The sequence below is a fragment of the Phyllobates terribilis genome, unplaced genomic scaffold (assembly GCF_046119375.1).
Source record: "Phyllobates terribilis strain yellow unplaced genomic scaffold, ASM4611937v1 Scaffold_1__5_contigs__length_1240528914, whole genome shotgun sequence".
In the NCBI taxonomy this organism is placed as follows: domain Eukaryota; kingdom Metazoa; phylum Chordata; class Amphibia; order Anura; family Dendrobatidae; genus Phyllobates; species Phyllobates terribilis.
The window spans coordinates 1201033453-1201048655 of NW_027362761.1; positions in this window are offsets into that span (position 1 = coordinate 1201033453).

The window sequence follows — 15203 nt, forward strand, 5'->3', positions numbered from 1 at the left end:
CCGCTATCTCCGGCGCCATACTTACATACTTTCCTGCCGCGTCGCCTCTCTTCTGGCCAGAGACGGAGGGCGGAGGGTAGGTGTCGGAATCGGATACATTTACAGTGTTTCTTCAGCAAAATGGCGCAGGACAGCGCGGTGCTCCGGATCCGCACTCCTCCCCTGCCTCTGGCAGAAGAGGTCACAGCAGCGCTGGAGCATAAGGAAGAAAGGTGAGTATAAGTGTTTATTTTTTTTGTATGTGTGTGCAGCATGAAAGGGATGAGGGGTGCCATACATAGCAGGATTGGGGAGTGAGGGGAGCATGCATACCAGCATGAGAGGCACCACACACACCAGGATTGGGGGTTGAGGGGGCCATGCATACCAGGATTGTGGGGTGAGGGGATCATGCATACCAGGATGAGGGGTACCACACATACCAGGATTGGGGGTGAGGAGACCATGCATATCAGGATTGGGGGTGGGGGGTACCATACCTACTATGATTGGGGGGTTAGGGGACCATGCATACCAGGATTGGGGGTGAGGGGTACCACACATACCAGGATTAGGGAGTGAGGGGACCATGCATACCAGGATGAGGAGGATGAGGGGTACCAAAGATACCAGGATTGGGGGATGAGGGGTACCATGCATACCAGGATTGGTGGGTGAGGGGGCCATACATACCAGGATGAGTGATGAGGGCTACCATGCATACCAGGATTGGGGAATGAGGGGTACTATGCATACCAGGATTGTTTGGTAAGGGGATCATGCATACCAGGATTGGGGGAGAGGGTACCACGTATACCAGGATTGGGGGATGAAGGGTACCACACATACCAGGATTGGGGGAGGAGGGATACCATGCATACCAGGATTGGGGGATGAGGGGTACCATGCATACCAGGATTGGGGGATGAGGGGGCCACACAAACCAGGAATGGGGAATGAGGAGGCTACAGATACCAGGATTGGGGGATGAGGGGTGCCATGCATAGCTGGATTGGGGATGAGGGGACCATGCACACCAGGATAGGGTGTGAAGGGACCATGCATACCAGGATTAGGGGTGAGGGCACCATGCATACCAGGAATGGGGGATGAGGGGTGCATTGCATACCAGGATTATGGGTGAGGGCACCATGCATACCAGGATTGGGGATGAGGGGTGCCATGCATACCAGGATTAGGGGAGGAGGGGTGCCATGTATACCAGGATTGGGGGATGAGGGGGGGCATGCGTACCAGGATTCGGATGAGGGGCCATGCATGCCAGGATAGGGATGAGAGGTACCATGTATACCAGGATAGGGATGAGGGGTAACATGCATACCAGGATTGGGGATGAGGGGTGCCATTCATACCAGGATTGGCCGTGAGGGGAGCCATGCATACCAGGATTAGGGGTGAGGGGTGCCATGCCTACTAGGATTGTAGGTGAGAGGTGACATGCATACCAGGAATGGAGGTGAAGGGTGCCATGCATACCAGGATTGGGGGTGAGGGGTGTCATGCATACTAGGATTGTAGGTGAGAGGTGCCATGCATACCAGGAATGGAGGTGAAGGGTGCCATGCATACCAGGTTTGGGAATGAGGGGTGCCATGCATACCAGGATGGGGGATGAGGGGTGCCATGCATACCAGAATTGGGGGTGAGGGGTGCCATGCATACATGATTGGTGGTGAGGGGAGCCATGCATACCAGGATTGGAGGTGAGGGGTGCCATGCATACCAGGATAGGGATGAGGCGTGCCATGCATACCAGGATAGGGATGAGTGGTGCCATGCAAACCAGGATTAGTGGTGAGAGGTGACATGCATACCAGGAATGGAGGTGAAGGGTGCCATGCATACCAGGATTGGGTGTGAGGGGTGCCATGCATACCAGTATTGGGGGTGAGGGGTGACATGCATAATAGTATTAGTGGTGAGAGGTGCCATGAATATCAGGATTGGGTGTGAGGGGTGCCATGCATACCAGGATTGGGGTGAGAGGTGCCATGCATACCAGGATTGGAGTGAGAGGTGCCATGCGTACCAGGATTGAGGGTGAGGGGTGCCATGCGTTCCAGGATTGAGAGTGAGGGGTGCCATGTGTACCAGGATTGAGGGTGAGGGGTGCCATGCGTACCAGGATTGATGGTGAGGGGTGCCATGCATACCAGGATTGGGAATGAGGGGTGCCATGCATACCAGGATGGGGGATGATGGGTGCCATGCATACCAGAATTGGGGGTGAGGGGTGCCATGCATACATGATTGGGGGTGAGGAGAGTCATGCATACCAGGATTGGAGGTGAGGGGTGCCATGCATACCAGGATTGGAGGTGAGGGGTGCCATGCATACCAGTATTGGGGGTGAGGGGTGACATGCATAATAGTATTAGTGGTGAGAGGTGCCATGAATATCAGGATTGGGTGTGAGGGGTGCCATGCATACCAGGATTGGGGTGAGAGGTGCCATGCATACCAGGATTGGAGTGAGAGGTGCCATGCGTACCAGGATTGAGGGTGAGGGGTGCCATGCGTTCCAGGATTGAGAGTGAGGGGTGCCATGTGTACCAGGATTGAGGGTGAGGGGTGCCATGCGTACCAGGATTGATGGTGAGGGGTGCCATGCATACCAGGATTGGGAATGAGGGGTGCCATGCATACCAGGATGGGGGATGATGGGTGCCATGCATACCAGAATTGGGGGTGAGGGGTGCCATGCATACATGATTGGGGGTGAGGAGAGTCATGCATACCAGGATTGGAGGTGAGGGGTGCCATGCATACCAGGATTGGAGGTGAGGGGTGCCATGCATACCAGGATAGGGATGAGGCGTGCCATGCATACCAGGATAGGGATGAGTGGTGCCATGCATACCAGGATTAGTGGTGAGAGGTGCCATGAATATCAGGATTGGGTGTGAGGGGTGCCATGCATACCAGGATTGGGGTGAGAGGTGCCATGCATACCAGGATTGGAGTGAGAGGTGCCATGCGTACCAGGATTGAGGGTGAGGGGTGCCATGCGTTCCAGGATTGAGAGTGAGGGGTGTCATGTGTACCAGGATTGAGGGTGAGGGGTGCCATGCGTACCAGGATTGATGGTGAGGGGTGCCATGCGTACCAGGATAGGGATGATGGCAGCACATAACAGGATGGGGAAACAGGATTGGGGAGCATAAATACCAGGATGGGGGCAGCATAAATACCAGGATGGGAGACCATATACCAATAAAAATGCTCGCCTCCCGGGCGTAGAACGGGCTCAATAGCTAGTATATATATATATATATGTATTAGGAATCGGTTGTGCTGGTTCCAGCACAGTCATAGTTGCAGTCAAGTGACAACTGGAATGTCAGCTATGTCAGTGAATAGAACACTGCAAGACATGGCAGACTCTAGTTGGCACATGAAAGAAATCAAAGTCCAACCATGTATATATTATATTACATTATACTGTACTAGCTATTGAACCCGTTGTACGCCCGGGTGGCGAGCATTTTTATTGGTATATGGTCTCCCATGCTGGTATGTGCTGCCCCCCTCCTTGTACTTGTGCTGCCCCCATCCTGTCCCCACCATCCAAACCTGGTATGCGTGGTAACCCCTCACCCCCAATCCTGGTATGCGTGGCACCCCTCACCCCCAATCCTGGTATGCGTGGCACCCCTCACCCCCAATCCTGGTATGCGTGTCACCCCTCACCCCCAATCCTGGTATGTGTGGCACCCCTCACCCCCAATCCTGGTATATGTGGCACCCCTCTTCCCTATCCTGGTGTGTATGGTATCCCTCATCCTGGTATGCATGGCACCCTATCCCTCACTCCCAATCCTTGCATGCGTGGCACCCCTCACCCCCAATCCTGGTATGCGTGGCACCCCTCACCCCCAATCCCGGTATGCGTGGCACCCCTCATCCGTATCCTGGTATGCGTGGCACCCCTCATCCCTATCCTGGTATGTATGGCACCCCTCATCACTATCCTGGTGTGTTTGGTATCCCTCATCCTGGTATGCATGGTATGCCATCCCTCATCCCGGTAAGCATGGCACTCTATCCCTCATCCCCAATCCCGGCATGCGTGGCACCCCTCATCCCCAATCCCGGCATGCGTGGCATCCCTCATCCCCAATCCTGGCATGCGTGGCACCCCTCATCCCCAATCCTAACATGCGTGGCACCCCTCATACACAATCCCGGCATGCGTGGCACCCCTCATCCCCAATCCTCACATGCGTGGCACCCCTCATTCCCAATTCTTGTATATGTTTCACCCCTCATCCCCAATCCTGGTATGCGTGGCACCCCTCATCCCCAATCCCGGTATGTGTGGCACCCCTCATCCCCAATCCCGGTATGCGTGGCACCCCTCACCCTCAATCCTGGTATGCATGGTCCCCTCACCCCCCAATCCTGGTATGCGTGTTAACCCTCACCCCCCAATCCTGGTATGTGTGGCACCCCTCACCCCCCAATCCTGGTATGCGTGGTACCCCTCTCCCCCCAAACCTGGTATGTGTGGTACCCCTCACCCCCCAATACTTGTATGTGTGGCAACCCTCACCCCCCCAATCCTGGTATGTGTGGCACCCGTCAGCGCCCAATCCTGGTATGCGTGGTACCCCTCACCCCCAATCCTGGTACGTGTGGTACCCCTCATCCCTCAATCCTGGTATGTATGGTACCCCTCACCCCCCAATCCCGGTATGCGTGGTACCCCTCACCCCCAATCCTGGTATGTGTGGTACCCCTCATCCCCAATCCTGGTATGTGTGGTACCCCTCACCCCCCAATCCAGGGATGCGTGGTACCCCTCACCCCCAATCCTGGTATGTGTGGTACCCCTCACCCCCCAATCCTGATATATGCATGGTCCCCTCACCCCACAATCCTGTTATGTGTGGCCCCCAAATCCCTTTCACACAGTACACACATACAAAAAAACTAAACAGTTATACTCACCTTTCTTCTCTGTACTCCAGCGCTGCTGCGTCCTCTTCTGTCGGAGGCCGGGGGAGGAGTGCGGCGCTGGAGCACCACGCTGTCCGGCGCCATTTTGCTGAAGACACACTGTAAATGTGTCTTCAGTAAAATGGCGCCGGATAGCGCAATGCGCACGCGCCGGTCTGACGCCTTCACTCCGCCCCCGGTCTCCAGCGAAGAGAGGCGTCGCGGCAACGCTCCTCCCAATCAGGTAAGTATATAAGTATGGTGCCGGAGATCGCGGTATGCGTTCAGTGTCTACGCATACCGCGATCTCTGGCGCCATATACTCCTCTTACCTGTAAAGGCTGGATGCATGTTTCTGTCTGGAGCCAGACTGCGCTTCACGCATGCGCAGTCTATCGAGGCTTCAGACAGAGGGATGCATCCACGGTTATATTATAGATGTCTGGTATCTGTATCATCTGGTATCTACTTTATTCATTGTCTGAGGAGCTGATGGAAATATCCGAGTGCAGCGCTCAGCAGCTCTATAGATACTGAATAGAGCAGAGCCAAGCATGCACAACTCTGTAGCATTCAGGACGAGACTGCAGAGCCCTGTTCTCAGAATATCTGGGGGGCCCAGTGGTCGAATCTCCAATGATCAGCAAGTTATCCACGAGCCAATGGATCGGGGATAACTTGATTATTTTGTGAATAACCCTTTAAAGAGCCATGTTGATTCTAATATTCTTTACAATCAGAGTATTTTACATGAACCGAAAACAAATGTTCACACACACATATAAGGTACATACACTGCTCAAAAAAATAAAGGGAACACTCAAATAACACATCCTAGATCTGAATGAATTAAATATTCTCATTGAATACTTTGTTCTGTACAAAGTTGAATGTGCTGACAACAAAATCACACAAAAATCATCAATGGAATTCAAATTTATTAACCAATGGAGGCCTGGATTTGGAGTCACCCCCAAAATTAAAGCGGAAAAACACACTACAGTGAAGCGTCGGCGTCCCTGCCTCCTGCTAGGCAGAGACGCCGTTCCTCTCACCTCCCTGCTCCGTCCTCGGCGTCCTCTTCCCGCGCTGCTGGCAGCGCTCGCAAATTCCCGGGCACTGTGCTTAGGGCGCGCGCGCGTGCTCCCTCTCTCTTAAAGGGGCCGCGCGCGCCGTCCTAAGGAGTCCCCGGCCATTTGCCGGTGGAGCTCCCATATATAAGGCACCTCCTCCAAAATGGAGGTGCCCGAGCAAAGTTGTTGCAAAGCCTTTCACCTCTGCTTCAGCCCTCAGGTCCCGTTGCCAGTCTGTTTTCCAGCTCTGTCTACCTGCTTTCATTCCCTGCGGTCCGACAGTCTGTCTACCAGCATCCGCCAGTCTGTCTATGGACCAGTCCGCCTACGGATCAGGAAGCACCTGCCTGATAAACCTGTATGATACCTGCCTGATACCTGCCTGATTCCTGCCTGTTACCTGCCTGAGACCACCTGCCAGCCAGCCGAGAGACTCTTACCCGCTCACCTGGAAGCGCTCACCTGCTACCCGCCTGCTAGCCTACCGGGAGGCTTTGCCGTCACTTGCCGTGACCACCTGCCTGTCTAGAGACTCTTACCCTGCTGTCACTTGTCGTGACCATCCGCCTGTCAAGAGACTTTCCCCGTCACTTGCCGTGACCTCCTGCCCTTCTACCCAGAGACTGTTCCTGTCACTTGCCATCTCTACCTGCCCGCCTTCCCTGGGAGCCACCCGCTTCCTTACAAGGACTGCCCCTTTGTATAGTAGCTCAGAGGTTCCACCTCCCAGACCCGTTACAGTTTGCTCAGGCCATGGAACCCGGTGGCACCCAAGCTCCCTCGCTCTCGGACCTATGTCATGAACTTTCCCGTCAGAGGTACCAACAGGACTTCATCTTGGGCCACCTGCGTAGTGTTCACTCCCGCCTGGACACACTGACTGCCTCGTCGGGAGCTGCTTCCACTCGCACAACTACTACCCTGGCAGCGCCGCTGCCCATCAATACCATGGCATCCCTTCCCGGTCCCCGCCTTTTCGCCCCGCCTCATTTTGGTGGAGATCCCGGTCAGGCACGGGGCTTCATTAACCAGTGCACCCTGCACTTCGAACTTTTGGCACACCAGTTTTCCACCGACCGAGCCAAAGTGGCCTTCATCATGTCCCATCTCACTGGGGAGGCGCTAGCTTGACTAAATCCTCTATGGGAGAGAGGAGACCCCCTGGTGTCCAACCTGCCAGCCTTTCTCATGGCCTTCCGGAAAGTCTTTGACGAACCAGGACGAAAGACCTCATCCGACTCATCTCTGCTACGCCTCCGTCAAGGGAGTCTCACCGTGGGCCAATATGCCATACGGTTCCGTACCCTTGCTTCTGAGCTTGCCTGGGATAACGACGCCCTTCTGGGAAGGTCTATCCGGCCGGATTAAGGATAAACTTGCCAGTCGGGACATTCCTACCACTCTCGCAGATTTAATAACACTTGCCACCCGAATTGACATCTGGTTCCAGGAGCGTACCAAAGAGGTCACCCGTGAGAGGAGGTTTCCTCGCCTTGCTCCTACCTTCCAGAATCCCGTCACTTCCTCTGTTACTCCCCAGGCGCACTCACCCGAGCCTATGCAGGTCGACCAGACCAAGATGGTCAAAACCCGTCAAGAGTCACGCCGTGCAGAGGGGAGCTGCTTCTACTGTGGCAGTAAGGAGCACCGGATCCGTTCCTGCCCGGAGAGGCCGGGAAACGCCTGTGTCTAGGATCGCTCAGAGAGGTCGTCCTAGACAAGAATAAACCCTCTCCATCTCTGATGCTGTCGGTCTCTATCATCTGCGGGGAGAACCGTTACTTTGAACTAGCTCAACTTGATTCTGGAGCTGCTGGAAATCTTATTTCTCAGTCCCTGGTAGAGAAATACCGCATTCCCACGAAACCTCTGGCCGAACCCTTATCTGTCGCCTCCGTGGACGGGGGTCTCTTACCGCATCCCATCCAACTTATCACCGAACCCATAACTCTGCAGGTGGGAATGCTGCACTCTGAGAGCATCTTCTTTCATGTTCTACCTGGACTCTCTCATGCCCTTTTGCTTGGCTTACCTTGGCTCCAGAGACATGCACCCGTGCTTGATTGGCAGACTGGAGAAGTCCTTCGCTGGGGACAGGACTGCCTTAAGACTTGTTTAGTTCCCGTTCATCCTGCCCGTCCTTCTCCTCCCCCAGCCAATCTACTCAGCCTGCTGGTACCCTATTGATCTTATGCTGATGTCTTTAATAAAAAGGAAGCAGAGACATTACCTCTGTAACATACCTGGCGGCGTCCTTGCATAGTGGTCCATCTCCCACTGTGCAAGAGTGCGCACTTGATCTCCAATCCAGAATGTCTCTCTGGCTTCCCTCCATGCTGTCTGTTTGCTTCTGTGCGCTGCTGCTTAAGGGCGGCGCCCGATCACTTCCTGCTTTTTATACCTGCTGCAGGCACACCCCTTGTGCGTCCTCAGCCTATTGCTGTCTGTCACCTGGTATTTAAACCAGCTGTTCCAATTAACCCTTGCCTGAGCATTGTGTTTCATTTAGTGTGCTCTTGCACTCTGAATGTGCCAGGTCCCTTCTGTGTTCTCTTGTCTGCCTATCCTGGAGGCTGTATTTCCAGGCCTGTCTGAACACGCTCCTAGCCTGTTCCTCTTGCCCTCTAGGGGCTGCATTCCTAGACCCGCTCCTGTATCTAGTCTGTCCTGTCTGAAAATGCTCCTAGCTTGTTCCTCCCGCCTTCTAGGGGCCGATTACCTAGACCCGCTCCTGTATCTTGTCTGTCCTGTCTGAACACGCTCCTAGCCTGTTCCTCCCGCCTTCTAGGGGCTGCTACCTAGACCCGCTCCTGTATCTTGCTACTGTGTCTGTTCTTGTCTGTATACTCTTCTAGCCTGTGTCCCGTGTTTCTCTATGTCCGTACCTTTTCTTTTTCTGCAGAGTCTGAACTCGTACCTAACTCCTGCTTGTTGTCTCTGTACTCCCGTTTGTGAGTTTGTGGTCCACTCGCTACTTCACTGCAATTACCCTGTGGGTATCTGGCTCTGCCTTTCCCTTCTTGTCTGTTCCGTGTGAACAGAGCCCTGTCCCCCCTGCTCTGCCTTGCTCACCGCTCCGGCGGTTCTAGCCTGCTCTGCCTTTGCTCACCGCTACGGCGGTTCTAGCCTGCTCTGCCTTGCTCACTGCCCCGGCAGTCTTGCTCCGCTCTGACCCTTTGCTCACCGCTCCGGCGGTTCTAGCCTGCTCTGCCTTTGCTCACCGCTCCGGCGGTTCTAGCCTGCTCTGCCTTTGCTCTCCGCTCCGGCGGTTCTAGCCTGCTCTGCCTTTGCTCACCGCTCCGGCGGTTCTAGCCTGCTCTGCCTTTGCTCACCGCTCCGGCGGTTCTAGCCTCGTCTTGCTCCAGTCTCGTCTTGCTCACCGCTCCAGGCGGTCTCGTCCTGCTCTACTCTTGCTCACCGCTCCAGGCGGTCTCGTCCTGCTCTACTCTTGCTCACCGCTCCAGGCGGTCTCGTCCTGCTCTACTCTTGCTCACCGCTGCAGGCGGTCTCGTCCTGCTGTACTCTTTCTCACTGCTCCAGGCGGTCTCGTCCTGCTCTACTCTTGCTCACCGCTCCAGGCGGTCTCGTCCTGCTCTACTCTTGCTCACCGCTCCAGGCGATCTCGTCCTGCTCTACTCTTGCTCACCGCTCCAGGCGGCCTCATCCTGCTCTACTCTTGCTCACCGCTCCAGGCGGCCTCGTCCTGCTCTACTCTTGCTCACCACTCTGGGCGGCCTTACTCTGCTGTGTTTGTCCGCCACATCTGTGGTTCTGTTCCTGAGTCCCAGTGTGTACTGGGTCCTATCCCGCCTGTGTTCCTACCTGCTAGTGCCTCCCTGTCTGCACTCTAGCCGTGCTTGCCTGTACCCCCCTGCCTGCATACCCGCCTGCCTGCATACCAGTCATGCCTGCCTATACCCACCAGTCTGTGTGCCAGCCTAACCAGTCTGTTCCTGCATTCCCCTGTGTGGGTCAACAGCCGTGTCCGGGGTCTGTCCTGGAGTAGCACCTGGTCCCTCTGCTCGGTTCCTCCTTGGTGCACTGGCGTCGTATGCCGTCGTGCAACCCTGGTCGGATCGGGTGAATACCTAGTTACGCCCCTCCAGGCATTCACTCTCCGGCACGGTCCAGTGGAATCACACGCACACGCCGCTCAGCCCGGGCTGTGCATTACAACTTCCTCATAGACCATACGATTGCCCTATCGACTTGGTACCTGGCGCTACTCCGCCCCGAGGATGTATCTACCCTTTGTCCGCTGCTGAGACCCGGTCCATGTCTGAATATATCGAGGAGAACCTGGCCCGGGGATTTATCCGGAAATCTACCTCCCCGGCGGGAGCAGGCTTCTTCTTCGTTAAAAAGAAGGATGGCTCACATCGTCCCTACATAGACTATAGAGGCCTTAACCAGATTACGGTGAAGAATAAATACCCCCTTCCGCTCATTCCTGAATTATTTGACCGTCTGATGGGTGCTAGAATCTTCACCAAGCTGGATCTCCGTGGGGCCTATAACCTGGTTCGTATCCCTCAGGGGGATGAATGGATGATGGCATTCAACACCCGGGACGGCCACTATGAATACCTCCTAATGCCCTTCGGTCTCTGTAATGCTCCCGCCATCTTTCAAGAGTTGGTCAATGATATCTTCCGTGACCTTCTCTACTCCTGCGTGGTGGTATACCTGGATGACATCTTGGTCTTCTCTCCGGATCTCCCCACACACCGGAGGGACGTTCGTCAGGTCCTGCTCAGGCTCAGGCTAAACCACCTCTACGCAAAATTTGAGAAGTGCCTCTTTGAGCAGACCTTGCTTCCATTTCTGGGCTACATCATCTCTCAGACCGGTCTACGAATGGATCCTGAGAAACTTTCTGCCATCCAGAAGTGGCCCCGACCGGAGGGGGTTGAAGGCTATCCAGCGGTTCCTGGGCTTCGCCAACTACTACCGCCTCTTCATTCCGCACTTCTCTTCCCGGACTGCCCGTATCTCTGCGCTCACTCGTAAGGGCGCTAATCCCAAAGAATGGCCGCCCGAGGCAGAGGAGGCCTTCCTCTCTTTGAAACAAGCTTTCTCCTCCGCTCCTGTGCTGCACCGTCTGGACAGCAACAAACAATTCTTCTTAGAAGTAGACGCTTCCTCCTCCGGAGCCGGAGCGGTGCTCACCCAAAAGTCATCATCCGGAAGAATGGTAACCTGCGGCTTCTTCTCCAAACTCTTCTCATCTGAGCGCAATTATTCTATAGGAGACCGAGAATTGTTAGCCATTAAGTTGGCACTGGAGGAGTGGCGTTACCTGCTCGAGGGGGCTCTTCACCCGGTAGTAATCTACACGGATCACAAAAACTTGGCTTATCTCCAGAGTGCCCAAAGACTTAACCCGCGCCAAGCCCGGTGGTCCTTGTTCTTCGCCCGCTTTGATTTCATTCTTCATTTTCGCCCGGCAGACAAAATATCAAAGCTGATGCCTTGTCCCGATCCTTTTTGGTCTCCGATCTAGAGGAGGAGCCAAAGCACATCATCGACCCCGCCAAGGTAATGCTGGTGGCTCCCGTGGATCTGAATCGTCTCCCACCCGGTAAGACGTTCGTAACAGTACCTGATCGTGAGAAAGTCCTACACTGGGGACATTCGTCTAAGCTAGCTGGCCATGCTGGCCAGAAAAAGACCCTCCTGCTTATTACCCGGCATTACAGGTGGCCTACCCTGCACAAGGACGTAATAGACTTTGTCTCAGCCTGTGCGTCCTGCGCCCGCAACAAAGTTCCTAGACATCTGCCAGCCGGCCGCCTTCTGCCTCTTCCCATACCTGCTGCCCTGCCGGGCATTCCGTCTGCATCTGAATTGGCTAAAGACTTTATCCATCATATTTTCCGTCTTCATGGTCTCCCTCTCCACATCGTATCCGACCGAGGAGTTCAGTTCACCTCTCGCTTCTGGAGAGCCATGTGTAAACTGCTGGGGGTCACCTTGGACTTCTCCTCTGCTTATCATCCACAGTCCAATGGTCAAGTAGAGCGGATCAACCAATTTTTAACCAGTTACCTCCGGCACTTTGTTAATGCCCACCATTCCGACTGGGTGGATCTTTTACCGTGGGCCGAATTTTCCTATAATAATCACGAGAGCGAGTCTTCCTCCAAATCCCCATTTTTCATTGTCTACGGTCAACATCCTCGGATCCCGATTCCCGTCTCCGCCTCAGTGGATAATCCGGCTAATCTCTTGCTAGCGAATTCTCCTCCATTTGGGAAAGTACCAGATCCGCACTTCTTCAGTCCTCCGAGCGGATGAAGAAACAGGCTGACAAAAGACGTCTGGATCCGCCCCAATTCCGTCCTGGAGATAAGGTCTGGCTCTCGTCCAAGTATGTCCGGCTCAAGATTCCTTCCTACAAGTTAGGGCCTCGGTTCATCGGCCCACTGGAAGTTATCAAACATATCAACCCGGTGGCCTATAAATTGAAACTCCTGGCCAACTTGCAGATCCCTAACTCCTTCCATGTATCTCTCCTCAAACCTGTGGTACTTAACTCTTTTTCCAAGTCTACTGGTACGCCTCCTGCTCCGGTTTCCACTGAGGATGAGTTTGAGGTAGAGAACATTCTGGCCACCAAAAGGGTAAGAGGAAAGTCCTTTTTTCTAGTGGATTGGAAGGGGTTTGATCCTGAGAAGAGAACATGGGAGCCCCGGGAGAACATCCATGCCCCGCTCATCCTTGATAAATTTCTCTCCGGCCAAAAAAAGGGGGGGCCTAAATGGGGGGTACTGTAGCGTCGGCATCCCTGCCTCCTGCTAGGCAGAGATGCCATTCCTCTCACCTCCCTGCTCCGTCCTCGGCATCCTCTTCCCACGCTGCTGGCAGCGCTTGCCGCTTCCCGGGCACTGTGCTTAGGGCGCGCGCGCGCGCTCCCTCTCTCTTAAAGGGGCCGCGCGCACCGTCCTAAGGAGTCCCCGGTCAATTGCCGGTGGAGCTCCCATATATAAGGCACCTCCTCCAAAATGGAGGTGCCCGAGCAAAGTTGTTGCAAAGCCTTTCACCTCTGCTTCAGCCCTCAGGTCCCATTGCCAGTCTGTTTTCCAGCTCTGTCTACCTGCTTTCATTCCCTGTGGTCCGACAGTCTGTCTACCAGCATCCGCCAGTCTGTCTATGGACCAGTCCGCCTCTGTCAAAAGTAATAATAAATTAAAAATCTATGATAATGAACAAATGAAAGTCAGACATTGCTTTTCAACGCTGCTTCCATAGAATTAAAAAAAAAAATTAAATGAAATAGGCCTGGACAGAAATGATGGTACCCCTGAAAATAATGTCACAAAAGGGACACGTTAAATCAAGTTGTGTCCACTAATTAGCATCACAGGTGTCTGCAATATTGTAATCAGTCAGTGGCCTGTATATAGGGTTACAGATTCTCACTGTGCTGTTTGTTGACATGGTGTGTACCACACTCAACATGGACCAGAGGAAGCAAAGGAAAGAGTTGTCTCAGGAGATTAGAAAGAAAATTATAGACAAGCATGTTAAAAGTAAAGGTTATAAGACCATCTCCAAGCAGCTTGATATTCCTGTGACTACAGTTGCACATATTATTCAGAAATGTAAGATCCATAGGACTGTAGCCAACCTCCCTGGACTTTGGCCGCAGGAGGAAAATTGATGACAAATCAAAGAAACGGATAATACGAATGGTAACAAAAGAGCCCAGGATAACTTCTAAAGAGATTAAAGGTGAACTTCAGGCTCAAGGAACATCAGTGTCAGATCGCACCATCCATCGTTGTTTGATCCAAAGTCAACTTCATGGGAAACGACCATGGAGAACACCATTGTTGAAAAAAAAACATAAAAAAGCCACACTTGAATTTGCCAAACTACATGTTGACAAGCCAAAAAGCTTCTGGGAGAATGTCCTATGGGCAGATGAGACAAAAATGGACGTTTTTGGCAAGGCACATCAGCTCTATGTTCACAGACGGAAAAATGAAGCAAATCAAGAAAAGAACACTGTCCCTAATGTGAAACATTGAGGAGGCTCTGTTTTGCTCTGGGGCTGCTTTGCTGCATCTGGCACAGGGTGTCTTGAATCTGTGCAGGGTACAATGAAATCTCAAGACTCAAGGGATTCTAGAGAGAAATGTGCTGCCCAGTGTCAGAAAGCTTGGTGTCAGTCACAGGTCATGGGTCTTACAACAGGATAATGACCCCAAACACACAGCTAAAAACACCTAAGAATGGCAAAGAGGAAAACATTGGACTATTCTGAAGTGGCCTTCTATGAGCCCTGACCTAAATCCTATTGAGCATCTTTGGAAAGAGCTGAAACATGCCGTCTGGAAAAGGCAACCTTCAAACACGAGACAACTGGAGCAGTTTGCTGATGAGGAGTGGGCCAAAATACCTGTCGAGAGGTGCAGAAGTCTCATTGACAGTTACAGGAATCGTTTGATTGCAGTGATTGCCTCAAAAGGTTGTTCAACAAAATATTAAGTTAAGAAGAACCATCATTTCTGTCCAGTTTAATTTTTTAAAACATTCTGTGGAAGCAGGGTTGAAAAGCAATGTCTGACATTCATTTGTTCATTTTCAAAGATTTTTAATTTATTATTACTTTTGTCAGATTCAAGTTTATTTCTGTGAGCATTGTGGGTTTTTCTTTCTTTAACCACTTCGCGCCAGAGCCTGTTTTTGCCTTCGTGACCGGGCCAATTTTTTCAATTCTGACCACTGTCACTTTATGAGGTAATTACTCTGGAACTCTTCAACGGATCCCCCTGATTCTGAGATTGTTTTTTGTGACATATTGTACTTCATGATAGTGGTAAAATTTCTTCGATATCACTTGCGTTTATTTGTGAAAAAATCAGAAATTTGGTGAAAATTTTGAAAATTTTGCAATTTTCAAACTTTGAATTTTCATGCCCTTTAATCAGAGAGATATATCACACAAAATAGTTAATGAATAATATTTCCCACATGTCTACTTCACATCAGCATAATTTTGGAACCAAAATTTTTTCCTATTAGGAAGCTATAAGGGTTAAAAGTTGACCAGCGATTTCTCATTTTTACAACAAAATTTACAAAAACATTTTTTAGGGACCACATCTTATTTGAAGTGACTTGAGGAGCCTTTATGACAGAAAATACCCAAAAGTGATACCATTCTAAAAACTGCACCCCTCAAGG